Below are 18,661 nucleotides of genomic sequence, written 5' to 3' on the forward strand. Positions count from 1 at the left end.
TCATATGTATCAGCCGATACAGACCAATGCATAACGAAATTTTGATCCTTGCATGTAACATGTGAAAAACCTTAGCCTCCAACTTCGTGGGACCTGGTATCTCGTAAAGGAGAACTCATGTCTACAAGAGGGGTTGTGTGGTCCCAGTTCATTCTCATTATCATAAGATTTCCATAAACTAGCATTTGCCAAATATAAAATCTAGTGGTCTTTTAATAGTTTTATTCATATAATATAATTTAAAATCATAGACCATTTTTTTGATGGACCCATGACCACCCCTGGTTAGTGTCATTGTTTGCATAGTGTCGGTATCTAATCCCACATCAAATCTGTATTGCTAACCCCTATTTAAATTCTAACACATTAATTCTGGGTACCAATGGCTTAAGCCAGTAAGACCTCTGGCTGGATGTAGTAGTGCAAACTTTGGAGGGTGGGGGTGGGGGGTGTTTGTCCGATCTCAATCTTTGAAACTTAAAGAAACTAAAATGGAAGAGTATCGCCCCGTTTGAAACATATCGGTACTTTTAACCTCAAGTAATGCAGTCAAAAATTGCCTTCCTGATTCTGTGAAATACAAAGTATTTTGAACCGTGCATACCTGGCAAGTAAATGTTTTCTTCAACCAGGGAGGTGGCGTTTGATGACAATGACACGATATCAACCCTAGCACCATCAAAAGGTCTTTACAAGATGAGAAAATCTACAAAATTCAAAACCATCGGGGTAAATTGTTGTATTGTACATGTTCATTATAGGGAACTGTTAAACCTTTTTCTTTATTAAGAACTTTCAGGACATACAGTCTAAACCAAACGGTGATAAAATCTTAAGGAGCAATTCTCAGTGGGTCACGAGGGAAAAGTGACGTTTTGCGGATATTATTGAGGGCACAGAAGAGCATTACCACACGTTCCAACCCAACCCCAAATCCACCATGTGGGGGCGCTCCATACCTGTAGCAGACCACGCATTAGTCACATTCACACCATTCTAATAAAAGCTTGTTTTCACACCATGAGACCTCTCAACATTATGCAACTGAAAAGATATGACCAGGGTTTAGACCAAGGACAGCCTTCACTCTTCATTGTTAAAGCATTCACTTACTACGTTCGTACAAAAGATAAACTAGACACCAAGACTTCTTCTTTCCAATGAAGAAACAAGGTCTTTGTAATGGGCCTAGTGGCAGTTGCAACACACGATGTAATGACCCTTTCGTACCTAGAATTAGACACTCTGCCAAGTCCAAGCCTACGGCTGTCAATGGACTCTGAAACTTCAATACCTGATTGAAGTCCAAATCTGATGTTGAAATTTGCATCCAATTAATAATTGAATCAGATGCGGATTTAACCCCATTTGATCCGATTAAAATCCTAGTCCGATAAAAATTTATTATTTTATATATGTAGTATAATTATGTATGTATAAACGCACACACATATATTCAAGTAAAAACAAAAATAATTAGGTTTTAAAAACAATAAGATGGAGGTGGAGTAAAACCAAATCCTATCCAAGTCGCATTCTGGATTTCGAATCAGATTGGATTCGGAGTAGGCAGATCTGATCTGATTACAGCCCTATCTAAACCAACTCATCAGTAAAAGTTAATGTCCAATTGCACAAAGGTGAGACCAAGGTTCAAAGTATTGACACGTACCGGCCCGTATCAGCCGATACGTATTGTTCCGGCACCCCACTGATACACCCCTACAGTGTGTATATCGGTGGTCTGACCGGTTCAGGGTGTGGCAAAGACCTAAACCGGCTCCCCTGAACCAGTTGGCAAAAAAAAAAAAAAAAAAAAAAAAACCACCAAAAGGAGTATCAATTCGCCTGATATGCCCATTGTAAGCCTTGAGACTGTTAAAAGAATAAATCCAAATATTCAATACACCACCTCGGTGATTTAAAAGTGGGGCAACTTGTGCCCAGGGCACAAGGGCGCAAGGCAAGGCTAGTGTCCTTTTGAAGCAAGGTGCAAAAATACAAAAAATGTTTAAAATTTTCAAAAAATACCAAAAATTAAAAAATGCTAAAAATGGAAAAAATAAAAAAAATAAACTTAATATTAATAAAAATATACTTAATTTTTAAAATAAATGCTTTAAAAAACTATTATCTAAAATTAAAATACATAAATATAAAATGTAAACAAATGAAAATTTAAAAATAAAATCAAACATAAAAAACATTTTCAAGCATGTAAAACCTAGAGTCTATTTCCTCAATTGTATTACTTCAAATAACTAATGTGATGTAAAACATCTTGCATTCCAAATTCTATGAAGCGTGTTTGTACCAAGCCCAAACAAGTCCATCTTAGGGTCTTAAATTCTTAATCCCTACACAAAATAAATGATTTTATAATTTTAATTGCCTTTTAAGAAGATATTTTATGAAGATGAATGAATGAACATTAGCAAATAGGGATTCTCGGAGCTCCGCCCCTGGCCCAACTGTTAGGTTCAACAAAGAATAAAATGTGCAAAAAAATAATAAAAAAAAAGGCACACGCCTGGGCTGAAACACAAGGCGCACCAGGCCTTCACCTTTTGAAAGTATTGTGCCTAGGCACGCCTCATGCCTGAGGCGTGCCTTTTAACTCACTACACCCTGATGGTTGATAATGATAGTAACAGCAAATACTGTAAAAAAAAAAAAAAAATAAGATAGAAAAAACAGAATAGAACTTGGTTGAACGAGAGTAAGGTTTTGTAGTATTCTGGTATTTCTCTCTGATGTATCGAACCAGTACAGAGGTCTATTTATACTAGATGAAGTCGGTTGAAGGTGAACCGACTTACATTGGACTTGGGCTGACATTAATTACCTTGGGAGAAGAATCGACAGACCTTGGGAATTAACTAGATTTGGAAGATGCAACGAGTTGCATTGGAATGAAACAAAACATTGAAAATAGATTATCTTTACTGATCTTCAAGAGAGTTCATTTAACGACTTCTGAAAATGCATACCAACATTTAATACTCCTCCTTGGTGCACATTTCAGCAACTCCAATCATTTCTCGTAACAATTCGAACTTGCCTTTTGGTAGAGCCTTTTGGTAGAGCCTTTGTGAATATGTTAGCTAGGCTTACTGCCTCTGCCCAGAAAATTTTGGGAAGACCTTTTTCCATGAGCATGGCTCTTGCAGTCTCCATAACAGTTCTGTTTTTACTTTCGGATACTCCATTCTGTTCTGGAGTGTACTCGACTGTAAGTTGATGCTCCATGCCTTCATCTTCACAGAACTTGTTAAATTCATTAGAGGTATATTCTTTGCCTCTGTCACTTCTTATGGTTTTGATGTTGTGACCACTTTGCTTCTCAACACGGGCTTTGAATTTTTTAAAAATATCGAAAACCTGCAATTTTTCTCGCAAGAAATAAACCCATGTCATTCTAGTATAATCATCAATGAAGAGGATGAAATACTTGTTTTGATTATTTGATGGAGTACGCATTGGACCACAAACATCTGTATGAATTAACTCCAATGGTGCTTTGGCTCTCCAAGCTTTGCCGGATGGGAAGGCTTGTCGATGTTGTTTTCCGAGCATACACCCTTCACAGACATTGTTGAACTCCTTGATGGCTGGTAGGTCACACATCATGTTCTTCTGCTGAAGAATCCTTAATCCATGGAAATTATAGTGTCCGAATCTTCTATGCCATAGCCACGACTCGTCCACTTGTGCTTGCATTGCGATATAACTTGCATCTTTCCATTGAATGGGAAAGCACCTGTTTTCTGTCATTTTTGTTTTTGCAATTTCAAGGGATTTGTCTTGCTTATCATAGATTGTGCAAGAGTTTCCCTCAAAATGTAGAGAGTAGCCTATTTCTATCATTTGGCCCACACTAAGTAGATTTTGATCAATGTTAGGGACCAAAAGTACATCATTTATGTATTTCTTGCATTGTTTGGTGTCAACAACAATGGTGCATTTGCCGGTTGCTTCCATGAAGTCGCCATTACCAATTTTGACTTTTGTCTTGATTTTATCAAGGCTATGGAAGATGCTTTCATTTTTAGTCATGTGATTACTACACCCACTGTCAAGATACCAAGTATCCTTTTTTTTCTTCTATTGCAGAATGACAAGCATAAAAGAGATTATTTTCATCTTTCTTTTTTGAAAAATTAGCTTGATGGGTTTTCTTGAATCTACAAACTTTTTCAACATGGCCAAATTTTTTACAGTTTTGGCACTGTGGTTTTCCTTTAAACCAGCAATCTTTCTCCAAGTGATTTCTCTTCTTGCAAATACCACATGAAGAAAACTTGTCATTATTTTCTTTTGGTTTTCCTTGTGACTTTCTTCCATCAACTTTTGGTTTATGAGACCGCAGATTAACTTTAGACTGAAAGGCAGATTCAACCGAATTTTCATTTTGCCTGTCACGCCTATTTTCATATGTCTCGAGAGAGCCCATCAATTCTGTTGGTGATAGTGTTTCTAGATCCTTTGTTTCTTCTATCACCAAAATTATTGGATCATATCTCTCTGTGCAAGAGATTAGAATTTTTTTGACTATTTTCTTGTCAGAAATAGTCTCCCCATAGGCTCTCATTTGATTTACTATTCCTTTTATTCTAGAATAGTAATCTTTTGCAGTCTCATTATCCTTCATTTTAAGATTTTCAAACTCCTTTCTAAACTTCTGCAATTTAACAGTGTGTACCTTGACAGATCCTTGGAACTCCTCTTGCAGTGTATCCCATGCTTCTTTTGCAGTTGATGCGCCCATAATTCGAGGAAATATCTCCTCAGCCATTGCTTGCTGTAAGCAGAATAGTGCTTGACAATCCTTTTGTTGATTTTCTTCATAGATCTTCTTTTGACTTGCTGAAAGAGTAGAGGTGTCTTCAGCAATGCAGAATCCTTCCTCAACGATTCTCCATAAACTTTGTGACCGAAAATAGGTCTTCATTTTGATAGACCAGAAGTCATAGTTTTCTCCATTGAAGATTGGAAGAGAAAGGGTGGAACAATTGGCTTCTGCACACATTGTTTAGAAGAACTCATGCCCAAGAGATTTGATCGAACGTGCTCTGATACCACTGATGGTTGATAATGATAGTAACAACAAATACTGTAAAAAAAAAAATAAGATAGAAAAAACAGAATAGAACTTGGTTGAACGAGAGAAAGGTTTTGTAGTATTCTGGTATTTCTCTCTGATGTATCGAACTAGTACAGAGGTCTATTTATACTAGATGAAGTCGGTTGAAGGTGAACCAACTTACATTGGACTTGGGCTGACATTAATTACCTTGGGAGAAGAATCGACAGACCTTGGGAATTAACTAGATTTGGAAGATGCAACGAGTTACATTGGAATGAAACAAAACATTGAAAATAGATTATCTTTACTGATCTTCGAGAGAGTTCATTTAACGACTTCTGAAAATGTATACCAACATTTAATACACCCCCTGGAGGCCCAACAACAAGTTTACATCTTTTTATTTCATGCATTGGGTTTAAATACATATACAGTGGTTTTGTTCTTAGAAAAGATTAAGCATGGAGATATATATACAACTGATAATAAAAGATGGATGGTTTTGTTCTTCATGCCAAGAGAAAAAATACATGTGCACGATTATTGTGATGGAGATCAGCTCGTTGCAGTATCTAAATGGATGCCAGCAGCAAACATGCTAACAGTCAAAAGCCATTGAGGTGACTGGCGAAAATTGTAGGCCTCCATTCAACCTAAGGAAGACCTATTCATGAGAAATTAAGAATAAACAATTTACGTGGAAGTTTTTGCCAAGGTCATCAAGGAAACCTTGAAGTTCATAGACCTTCAGATAACAAAAATAAGGACTGTTAGTGACCAAGTTGCTTCCATCCCCTACACATAGCCACTGTTCTACAGTGGCCTTTGTTTCATTGTGAGCTACTATCCTCTGCCAAAGCAACAATGAGATCAGAGAAAATTTAAAGTTAAATGACATGGAATCTTTGCAGGGACAAGGATATCTCCTACTGACCAAACCGGGTTAAGGAGTGATAGCACCAGAGAAAGCAATGGAAGAATTTGAACCAGTAGGAAGTTGGAGGAAGGGAGTCGTGATTGAAGCAAAAAGATTAAGTTCAAAGAGGTGAGAGCATGGAATTCTGTTAATCTGAAGATTAGAGAGGAGAAAAGAACTACAGTGTACCTACAGAAAGAACCGGTAGCCTGGATAAAAGGATTTATCGATGTGGTGTTGGTGTCAAGGAAAACTAAGTACTGGAAGAACAGCCTGAAGAAAAATGGCAAGATATTCATAGTTGAGGCGAGATATAACTCTAAGGGCTTGTTTATCATGTTAACAGAATGGTTTAGAGAGGGAAGAAAGCAGTTGGTCTATATTCCCCTGGGAAACAAAGTAAGGGATGGAGTAGGTTCGTGGAAGCCTTGCAGGAGTTACTTTGGAGAGAAAAAGATATCAAGACAAACCAGAAGTTGCAGGATTGCAAAAGACAGCTGAGGAAGGAGGAAATGAGGAGGCAGGCCAGGAAGAATGACAGTTTCTGGAATGGTATTGCTGAGGCGATCAAAACTAGGTTAAGCCCTAAAGGCCCTTTCAACTTGTGTCCATCCCAAAAAGAGAAGGCTCTGCTAGAAATGGGAGATGTTGAGGAGGAAATTCATGCATTACCAATCCAGACATCAGAAAGATTGGTGATGATTGGACAGTAGAACCTGAGTGCAAACAAGGTGGAACAGGAAGGAACCCTCTTGGGTAAAGGTGTTTGGGCTCCCCCTTCATATGTGGAATCCAGAAATCTTTGAAAAGGTGGCAGCACTCTGCAGTGGAACCATGGAGGATCTGGACATATCTAATTTCAGAGCAGCTTCCTTTAGATTGATTGGGGTAAATCTCAATGCAATACCCTGAGTGGTGATGATGGAGTTCACCGGACAAATATATATGATCTGGTTTTTGTCTGTAGAAGCTCAGCTATGGGAGGGGTGCAGGTACAGTCAAAGGGGTTGAAGGCTTGAGGAAGAAGTTTGATCAGTTAGATTCAAATTTTGGGAAGGAAACTGGACAGTCCCTTCCCTTGAAAGATAAGGGTCAGATAGCCTTAGAAGTTGTAAAATCTGGGCTGTCTTTCTGTTGCAAATCGAATATCAAGAAATTCAAAAGGGCGCCAATTAGAGAACCGGTGAGTGAACCAAAGAAATCAGTTGGTCCAAGTGAGTCTAAACCAGGTCACGAGACCATTTAAAGGGTCAGGTTGCCAATTTAGCCCAAGGGAAGGGGGGTGCTACTTTCGGTCTATTATCTTCCCAATCGACCCCAAAGCCCCCCCACTCTTTCGTTGCAGAAGCAATGCCTACCCCCCAAGAAAGCTCCCAAAGCCTTAGGGAAATCGTTCAAAGTAACTAAGGCCTCAAATTGCATTTGGATTTGAAAACTGGTGGCATCCAACAATGCTATGACCCCGAACAAACCCAACCCAAAGTTTTATAGGGAGGAGTGTGATGACTCTGAAAAAGATAGCTACTGGGAGGATCTGAGACAAGAAGAGCACTGTGGGGAGTAACAAATCTCTAGTATAGGAAGTGTTGACACAACGGACACAGAAGTTTGTAACTTGTGGGATGATAAGATGCTAGGTACGGAACTCATATTTGAAGACTCACTTAGCAAGACTTCTTTGATTCCAAGAGGAGGTAATGACTTTCCCGCTACCTGTCTCTAGGTGGACTCAGATGTAGTCAAAAGAGATTTTGGAAAGCAACCAAAGGAGATGGAGGCTTAGGGTGTTTGTGTAGAGATGATGGGGATTTATATTATAATTTTACCTTTCTTTTGTTTCTTTTATACACTACCTTTGTACACTGTTGTACTTTATCATTCTTGTACGGACAGAATTGTCCATTTACACATTAATATATATCTTTCTGGGCATGTGACACACAGAACACACCCCACCAATTTGTGTCTCTCTTGTTTCTTCTCTTCTTCGACTAGAACTAACATGGTATCAAAGCAGGTTGCTCTTTGATCAGTCTCTTGCTTGCTTGATACTCTCTGTATGCAAGAATCTCATCCTGCTACTGAGATTCACTACATTCTTCAATCGGTGGAAGAGTGTAGGGCTGTTTTGATCAACCCTACCTGCTGTTCACACAGTTGCACAACCAGAAAGAGAGATTTCATTAGATCTCTCTTGGGAGACTTCAGATCTGGTGTCACTTAGACCTGATCTCTCTTCCCTATAAACATCTCTTGCTTTGGTGAAGATCTGAAGAAGTTTTGATCTTCCTTGGGCAGCTGCTACTTACAGTTTCCTTTTTGGAATGCCACTCATCTGAACTCAAGTTTTGGGCTTAGCTTGCTTGTTCTAAGATCTTCAGTGACTCTCACTGATTATCTGACTTCTCTTTAAGGTATTCTTCTTGCTTTTTAGTGGCTATTATCAGTTATTCTTACTGTTTTCTTGGTTTTTTGGCTGAATATGGAATCGAAAAGCAGTGACTTCATCTCTGTGAGGTTCGATGGAACAAACTATGCTCTCTGGAAATTCCATTTCCAATTTTTTGTTGAAAGAAATGTATGACTACCTAGAGAAGGTTTATCAACAGTCAAAAATGTCCAGACAAACAAATATCAAATTGAAATGGGCATAATCTCATACACTCAGGGGAGAGAAAATACAAGAATACCATGCTGGATTTGTTACTTTGTGGATAGAATATGAACTTGTTCATCTTGGGGCTGCTACTACTATGAAAAAGCATTTTGATCAAAGGAAAATCATGCATTTTCTTATGCATCTTAGACTGAATTATGAGATGATATGGTCTAGCATACTCAGTAGGGAAAACGTGCCTGATCTAGATATTATATTGGGCAATCTTCTAAAGGAATAAACTAGACTGTACACACAATCCTTTCTTGATAGCAAGAAAGAACATGGCCTGGACACAATGTTTCTAGCTGGCAAACTAAACGGGAAGGACTTTCCATGATTCAATGCTATGAGCGCAAGGAGTTCAGGCATGTAGCCTCTCACTATAAGAAAAAGAATTTTTGTACCCATTGCAAACAATAGGGGCATATTATTACTAAGTGCCCTACTCAAACCCCCAAGAAAGATCAGCACAAGGCACTTCAAATAGTTGTGGAGTCTTCATTTGATAGTACTCCTTCCTCCACTTCAGCTCAAAAGGGAGAATCTTCCAGCAATTTGACTGAGGAAAAGATATGACAGCTTATGTCTTCAGCCATTTCATTTGCTTTTTCTACTATCAACATGTCTAGTAAGTCTTCTACCACTTGTTTCTCTCCTATACATATGTGCATTATATATTCGGGTGCCTCAAATCATATGACTGAGGCCTCCTTTAGTCAGACTCCCAAACCCTACTCTTCTAATGGCTAGATTGTCATTGCTACTGAAGGGGGTCTACTGAAGCCGAGGGCTGTGTGGTCAGAGAGGAACAATAGGATTTTTGAAAAAAAAAATCTTCTACTGAAGCCGAGGTTAACTTGGCTATAGAGGTTTTGAAAAGTTGGATGTCTATACATACTGATTTTAGAGATATTATTTCTGATTATACCTTTTTGAGGTGGCTTTCTTTTGAGGTCCTTTATGTACACAAGACCTTACACTAATACAATCATACTTTACCTTTTCTAAAAAAAATGCTTAGTTGTCCTAGGCAAGGTTCAAAAAATCGATACGATACGCCCCGTATCAGGCGTATCATATCGTATCAGGTGTTTCGGGACCACCCTTTTTTAACTCCCCAAAAACCAAATTTTGAAAAAGAAACTAAAAAAAAAATTATTTCCGTGTGTATCTAAGTACCGATACTCCTAGGTGATCACGTCATGGTATTAGAGATATTATTTCTGAAAAGTTGGATGTCTATACATACTGATTTTAGAGATATTATTTCTGATTATACCTTTTTGAGGATGGCCTTCTTTTGAGGTCCTTCTTTATGTACACAGGACCTTTCATTAATACAATCATACTTTACCTTTTCTCAAAAAAAATGCTTAGTTGTCCTTTTTGTACACAGGACCTTTCATCATGGTATCGGCGGACTAGTTAGTGATGCAGTTGAGATGGCCCTCCACCAACTAGTCAACAACTAGTTGATGCCTAGACAATATTGCAAGAAGCAAGATTCTTAATCTTAAATTGATCTCACAACTAGTCAACTACGATGGTTCATCCTCTCCATCCATAAAAACGCTTGGCAAGAAAATGGGGTGGCATTCAAGGAAAATCAAGAAAAGGAAGACAAAAAAAACGCATAGTATGAGAAGCATACCGGAATGAATCAATGTATGTAGATATTGTCTTGACGTCAATGCCACATGCCTCTGCACGAGTAGCCAAAAAATTCTGGTATATGGATACGCTGAGCTCCCGATATAATTTCCTCACCTTCAAATAAAGGAAAGCACATGATGCCCAAAAGTGAAAAGAAAAGAAATAAGGATGCACAACTTTGAAATTAAATTAGAAGAACCACATCACATGGGATATCAAGCAAGCAACAATTCTAGGGAAATAACACATACAACACAAAGTTAACCCATTAATTGTTCATAAAATATTACAGTGATATTCACAAACCTCGAATAAAGACATCAAATGAATTACTATATGCAGGATCATCAAAACATGGCATTGTGTAGAATGGTCTGACAGCCAGAGGATAACGGTGGAGTATATAGAACTCAGTGTCGTACCTACATTCAGAAGTAAAACCACATCGAGTTATCCATGGGTCATGACAATTTCAAATATTCACAATTAAACAATATATAATGCTAGAAAAATTTAAGGAATCATTTACTTTCTAGAACCAATTGGCCCACATCGAGTTATCCAAGGGATCAACTTCAATTCCAGCTTCCTGTACAAACCATAATTACAACATCAGTACACATTGGACAAGAAGATCATGCCTTCTAAGTTTACTACAGTAAAGTGATAATTCAAATGCACAATTTGATCCGAAGACCTGAATGATGGACTTCCCTAACTGCTTTTATCATAATTCAAAAAAAAACAGAACTTGAGTAGAATTAGGGTTTCCCTATTCAGGGTGTACAAAAGTATGCACTATGTCTACTAAAACCCCTTAATTATATTCCTTAAAGGAAATACCCTTTGATTTTGATTTTATGTGAAAGAGCTACTTTGCAAGGGTTAAACCCAATAACAGGTATAAGCAGTCCCATCAGCTTGGACTCTTAGCGGGTTATACCCATGAGTGGGCCCCACAATTGGTAGATAGGTCATGGGACACATACACCATTGGGTACTTATGTATTTAAACTTATACATCTTAACAACGAGTCCCGTTAATTGGTAAAAAGTGGGACCCACTATACTGATTCGGTGGTGGGCATAAAGTACTTTGACAGTGGGCCCCGCTGACAGGTGGGACCCACTAGGTTGATTTGTTAGTGGGTGTGGCCCACTTTAAGATTTTAAACTTAAATATTTTGACAGTAGGCCCCGCTAACAGGTGGGACCCACTAGATTGATTTGTTAGTGAGCGTGACCCACTTTAAGATTTTAAACTTAAATATTTTGACTCTAGGCCCTGCTGACAGGTGAGTCCCACTAATTTGATTTGATAGTGGGCATGGCCCACTTTAATGTTTTGAACTTAAATATTTTGATAGTGGACCCCACTGACAAGTGGGACCCACTAGTTTGATTTGATAGTGGGAATTCAGATTATATTTTATTTATCTATTTAGATATATATTTTTTATAATTGAGGTGGATAGGATCCACCGATTGAATCTTAACTAATTCACGGGGTAATGTAATTTATCTTCTTAAAATGGATAAGATCCACATCATATGACAATGGGTCCCTTTGTAACAGTTGGCAACAAACTAAAATAGTGGGTCCTTGGGGTTTGTCATTTACAAATGGCAATATTGGCTGCAACAAATAGCAAACAAGTACATCCGTCCTCCTTCTCGGGTCTACAGCAGTAACACATATGGTGTCCCCTTTTTAAGTGGATAAGATCCACTGACAGTGGGACCTAGAAGCCTACCATTTACAAGTGGCAATATAAGCTGCCCCAGTAATACATGTGCCCCCCTTTTCAGATCTGCAACAAATGGCAAAGTGCTAAACCAGCACACCTATCCCATTTTTAGGTAGATAATAGTGTTGCAACAGGTGGCAAAGTGCTGTTACAGGTCAGCACACCTGTCCCATTTTAGGTGTATTGACAGCACTGGGTTAGCCAAATGAAATTCTTTGAGGTGGATAGAATCCACCGACATATTAGAGGCTCCCCAATATTATTATTATTTTTTAGTTGTCTTTGAGGTGGATGGGATCCGCTAGATATACATATAAGTATAAATTGAAATAAGCTTTTGAGTTTTAACAGAACTCTAGAGAGAGAGAGAGAGAAGATAAGGATTGAAATAGATAAAATTTTAAAGAGATAGAAGGAAAGGATAAGATTTATACCTATGTAAGCCTATCCTTACACCTCAGTCAGCCGAACTTCAAATTCCCTCCTCTATTTCTTCTCTTCCTCTCCCTTCTCTTTTTTTCTCTTTCTTTCTTATCTCTTTCTCTTCTCCCTTCTCTCAATCTGCCGCTCAATTTTCTTTTGCTCTCCCCCTTATATAGAGGGAGACGGTTATGGGGTAGGGAGGTTAGAGCAACCTCCCCACTCTTCATACGTGGGGTGGTTGCTTAACTCCCCCCCCCCATAACCACAACAACTTAAATTTGAATTTATGTGGAGCGGGCCAGCTGTCAAATCTGCCCCCCCCTCAAGCTTTATATTTATTTATATTGTTTTTTTTACATCATATATTTTTAATCATAAACACTAACCATCTCAATATGGCCTACCATTCTCAAAAGTTATGGTAATTTTCCCAAGGGAATCAATCCTCTTGCCAGTTACCAGTCCAAAGGATCAATTTTATGAGCAGTCCAAACTCGAAAGTATCAATTTGAGAGAAAAGATGCAAACATAGATTGATAACTAAGTTACATTTTCAAATTACACCAGTTTATCATGATTATATAAAACTTCTCCCATACATGTCATGATACAACACCTATATCCAAATTATTCATTCATTCGTTTGCTAGCAATATGAAGGAAGCAAATTGCACCTTAAGCATTTGAACCCCTTCTTTGAAAGTCAGCCGCAAAGTCTTCCGTAAGTACTGTTATGCAACATAAAATGTCACCATAAGAATACAAAAAATGCAAAAACCAAGAAAAAATGAAGTGTCTTATTCATAATTTTATTGATATCTTGGATCGCAGAATCTAGATACAACCTTTAGAGGTTCAAATGGGTATTGCTTTCTGATAGCTTCAAGTTCCTTCTGACAGTTCTCATTCAGATTGTCAAACATAGTAACAAATAAGCGGTCCACAATGTCCAATACCTGCATAACAAGCTCATTTCTTCAGTAATATTGTTTTCAAATTCAAACACTATTCAGCCATGACAAAAAGTTGAAGCTATCAAATGATCAATAACCTACCACCTAGTTGCACAACCAATGCACCTCATTCAGCCATGACAAAAAGTTGAAAACAAGTTGCAAACCAATTTCTATGCATCAATATACTGAGTACCTCAAATCCAAATACATGACAACTTACCTCAAAATAGTGCTCTTTAATCTCCATTTCAACATCAAGACCTGTAAACTCACACAGATGTCTATGTGTATATGAGTCCTCTGCCCGGAAAACAGGGCCAATCTCAAAAACACGCCCAAAATCACCACAAATTGCCATTTGCTTGTGAAGCTGAGGTGACTGTGCTAGGCATGCAGGCTGCCCTTTGTAATCCAGCTTGAAAACAGCTGACCCGCCTTCACTTGATCCTGCTATCAATTTTGGAGTATGGATTCCAACAAAACCTTCAGATAACAAGAATTGCCTGAATATCTGCACAATATACAATAAGATTCAAGACAAGACTTTTAGTATAACCTAATACTGTAGAAAAATAAGAAAATAGGTTGAAGTTACAGGCACAGGAGAATGGAAACTGCTAATGATGAAAAGCTTTTTTGAAGCAGTCAAAACTTTCCTTTAATGATGAAAAGAGACATCACAGTACAACCAGGACCCCATGAAAGGAACAAGAAGCATGAGGACAACAAGCAAACAACTTTGACACAACTCAAATATGCATCTTTCTAGATGATAAATCAGCCTCAAAATAAGGGACACTGAAAAGGGACCCTTACAGGACCACACCCAGGCACACAAATAAAGCATCTTTTTTATATATAATGTCAATACTTGCCTTGGCCTCATGTCCAGATAACCATCCCAAAGTTTTAGTCCATTTATTTTCCTCTCTCCACTCTCTCTCTCTCTACTCTTGCACATGCATATGTATGTGCCACTCAACTAGTAGAGCTAACATGATTAAGGTATGATAAACAAATAATTTCTTGTGGAACCATCAGTGGTGTCATCAAGTATCAATTTAAATTCCCTGTCACCTAAAACAAAACCCATCTCAAGGGGTAGAAAGGGTCAAAAAACATATGCAGACTAACAAATGGAATCAAATTAACTAATCTATTTCAAAGCAATCTATGTAGTGCGACTATTCTAGGAGATCTAGTATGAACTAACAGTTTTAGATGTCTATCTCGGTTTAAATATCAGCCAGTTATTTTTTTGTATCAAGAACAAAATTCATTAAAGATCAAGATATCCAATATGTCTAGAAAGATGGTTTATGAAAGCATTTTAAAATATGAGAACCATGGAAACATCACTGAGATATTGAACTTTTATTGACTTTAGAAATATAAGTATTAAACAATACATTAAAATTCAGTTTTATACAATTAAAACACACTAACTAACCAAGACACTGTCTAAAGTAGGAAAACTAAGATAAATGATAAGGTCCAAAAGTTACAAGCCATACATGAATTAATGGTTCAGAGCTATGACTATAGTACATCCATCAAAAATAAGAACTGTAAATATAGGCAAACCACATAACAACCTAATAGCCTATTCTATGAGACAACAAATAAAAAGGAAAAAATGCATTTAAGCATACAAATCTAGTAAAATTATACAATAATAAATTTTTAGATGCAAAAACATTAATAAAAATGTAAATTTTCGCAAAACAAAATATCTTATAACTATAGCTACTATTTTGGATGAGTGAACATCTGCTTGCATAATTACTGATAAAAACATATGCATCAAGGACCTTAATTTTGGTTGGGGAGAGGGGAGAGTGGGGCAACAGGGCCTACTTGCCAATGATAAAAATACATATATACACTTACATTTTCAACTTGGCATTGAATACGGAAAATTCCTTGGTTAGCAGGTGTGCGCATGTCGAGGACTCTGTAGTTTAAGCGTGTGTCCTGATTAACACGAACAAGCTGTTCTCCAGCCTGAAACATCAAAATATACAATTAATAAAAAGAAATTAAATAAACCAAAAAGCTACAAAAATACTTTGAGTGCACCTCTTACTACTAATGACATAAATTCCTTTTCTATTCTTTTTTTAATGGCTAAAGGCCTAAAGATGAAAAAGAAAAGATGCTAATTTAGTTGTCAAGATGCAAATACTGAAATTTTGACTTCCATACAAGTGAACCGCTGTATCATGCATAAATTGTCGAGATACTAATTTAGTTGCCTGAATGAAGCGGACACAGAACAGGAATTGCTTCCCCCAAAAAGGGTTTTAAAAAATGTAAAATTTCATTTGAGGAAGGCATGCCTGCAAAGCTTTCTCGATTTCACTCTCACTTCGTACAGCATCCTCAATGTTAATCGGTAAATTAGGAACTGCTTTGCTAATGCAGAATAGTTTTCTCACTTGAATTTCCACCTGCAAGACAGAATGTCAGTTCCCTTACGAAATCCAATTCCAAACTATATCCTCTACCTCAAGAAGAAAAGCTACCTGCTGCGACGTTCCTTTGATGGGCACGCTTGGAACAAAGACAATCCCTTCAATATCCACATGAGACTCTCTGCTCAAGCCTGTCGCAAATTTCACCATTTGCCTGCTAACAAGCTCCGGAGCCACCGTTGCGACACACTGAACGGTACAACCTTTCTCTCTCAAAACTAAGAAGGCAATACTTTTACCAACTGCACGAATTGTTTGCACCCGCCCACGAATTAAAACTTCCTTATCCTTCAATTCCTCATTCAGCGATCCAATTTCAGTCCATTTCCAGCCACTCACTGCCTTCGACTGTAGTTCTTCAAGCGGAACCTCACCGTAATTACCAGAGAGAGGATCAGCCTCTGTCGAGTTTGCAGCTGCAGCCGCCGCCGCCGCCTGTTCTTGTTGGCGCTTCAATTTTTCCAATTTCATGGCTTCCTTCTTAGCCGCCTTTTTACTCAGAGTCTTCCCCTCTCCCTCTCCTTCAGCCGCGCCACCGTTAGCGGGAGCAATGGCTATGGGAGGGTTTTCAGGCTCTGACGCCATAGAAACTTGCCGAGGCCCTAGCAAACTTTAAAGTGAACTAAGAATTAACAATACGAGAATAAAAGATCCCAGATAAACTAGTACACTACCTCGACATTCCACAAAAGAAGAGATGGAAATGTGCTCGAAGAACCAAAAGAATTGTAAGAATCAATGAAACTGATGATGACACGATAACAAATGAAGAAATAGAAGAAACCAAGAGAAGACAAAAAACTCACGAAGAAATTAAGGTGGAAGGATAAAACTGCTGTTATTCGATTCTTCTTGCTTGCAGTTGTTTTGTTCCAGCCTTCCAGGTTCAATGCGCTTCGGAAGGAGTGTGGGGGTATTGATTTTCGCGGTCGCTTGAACTTCTGGCCGAACCCACCTTCCACGTGGAAGGGATGCCGCAATACGTGTCAAGTTCTATTCACTCCGGATCTGCTGCTACACACAAACTGTTCGCATATCCCTACCCACTTTGTACTTCTTACTTGCTTCTGTCGAGATTTTCATGTCACGTGTAAATTATGATAATGAATTCAAAACTTTTTATAAATATATATTTTATATATTTTTTGTTTTTTATTATTATAATAGGATGTATATTGTAAAATTCAAATCTGATTACATAAGTGATTAGTGACATTGAATTGTGAAGTTTTAAATTTCATTCACAATTCTATCTATTTGGTTAGATTTTTTTTATAATATTTAATTTTTGTGTTTTTTTTATTTATTTGTCAAAAATGTAACACTTAAATAGAAGAAATTGAATGAGGTGAAAAGTAATAGCTCAATTTACAATTTAAATATCACAATTAAATAGACACTAAATTTAAAATTGACTATTTCAGTCAAAATAAAGCTCCACAATCTTATTTATATTTTTAATAGTAATGTAAATATAGAATTATAGATGTGTTCAATTTTTTCTATATTTTTTTTATATTTTTGTGTAAAAACAATTTCAATATGTCACACTTACTTTTTGTTTAATATGATAATTAATTAATATTATACATGTGTCTAAATGTTTTTTTGCAACATTTATGTAATTTTTTGTTTATGTATTTTTATATTTATTAACTTATTATTTATTTATGACATTAAATGTTAATACATTTGACGCAAAAGTTGAACTATTGATCTTTTCCAAATAGTAAAATAATTTTATTTTTTGGTCAGTTCTAAAGTATGTATTTCATTTTTCATTATCAATAAAAATAAGGGATTTTTTGACTGCAATCCCCCTCAAAAATTGAATTTGCAGCCCCCTCCTAGTCTACTATAATATCCGCCTCATAAACCGCATCTTGCCCATGAATTTGGCATCAATCCACAGGTAGGATTTAGTCTACTAGTAGTTCCACCTAGGGGTGGACTAAACGATAAAAACCCCTAAAAATAATTCTTTTTATTACACTTATTTTTTTATTTGGTTAACAAAAGTATCATAAATGTGTAACTTTTTTTCTACATTTTTTTAATTTTCTATAATTATTTATATTTTAAAAATTTTATTACCTAAATATGACTTCATAGGTTTATCAATTTGATGATTTGAATGGTTGAATTGCTTAGCCATTAATTGAATAAAGAATGTTTTTGTGTTTTAGTCAGTTTTAAAATATATGGGTTTATATTGTTAAAAATATTGAGATAGATCTAATTAGTAGCATTTATTGATGAAAAATAACTTAAATATAGGATTTAATAAGAGAAAATGGGAGTTAATAACTTTAAGTATAACGCTTAGTGAAAGGGGATTAAATGAGGTGGAAAGTAATAACTAAAGTTACATTTTTAACCATTACAATTAGAGATGTAATAAATAGACAAATATGGGCATTTATGTAGCTATCAAAAGTTGGCATTAAAGCTGTAATAAAACGACTTTCATACTTTTATCAAACAAACAAATAAAGGGTAATTTTAGTCTAAAAAACTTTCACTTTGCATTTGCACTTTTATATATAGTATAGATCTTTTTCTTTTGTTCATTTATTAGAAAAATGTAAAATTTAAATAGAGGGCATTGAATAAGGTGAACAATATTAGTTTAATTTACAATTTAAACCTTACAATTAAATAGGGACTAAATTCAAAAATGAATATTTTAGTCAATGTTTTAAAACCAAATTGGACAATCAAACCATTTTGGCCCCAGAATTGGTCT

At 36.8% G+C, this 18,661-nt stretch overlaps 1 pseudogene across 1 annotated transcript; it reads right to left on the reverse strand.

Moving 5' to 3' along the window:
* Positions 1-428: 428 nt before the first annotated feature.
* On the reverse strand, positions 429-16,878 carry LOC104589212 (aspartate--tRNA ligase 1, cytoplasmic-like; annotated as a pseudogene). Its single transcript, XR_016079809.1, has 11 exons — positions 16,722-16,878; positions 15,967-16,525; positions 15,781-15,891; positions 15,332-15,445; positions 13,662-13,952; positions 13,331-13,441; positions 13,160-13,213; positions 10,876-10,903; positions 10,621-10,788; positions 10,313-10,428; positions 429-959 (listed from the first exon to the last, which is right to left on the reverse strand). The product of XR_016079809.1 is annotated as an aspartate--tRNA ligase 1, cytoplasmic-like (transcript).
* Positions 16,879-18,661: the final 1,783 nt, after the last annotated feature.

The sequence above is a fragment of the Nelumbo nucifera genome, chromosome 8, assembly GCF_055504915.1.
Source record: "Nelumbo nucifera cultivar China Antique chromosome 8, China Antique-T2T, whole genome shotgun sequence".
NCBI classification, from domain to species: domain Eukaryota; kingdom Viridiplantae; phylum Streptophyta; class Magnoliopsida; order Proteales; family Nelumbonaceae; genus Nelumbo; species Nelumbo nucifera.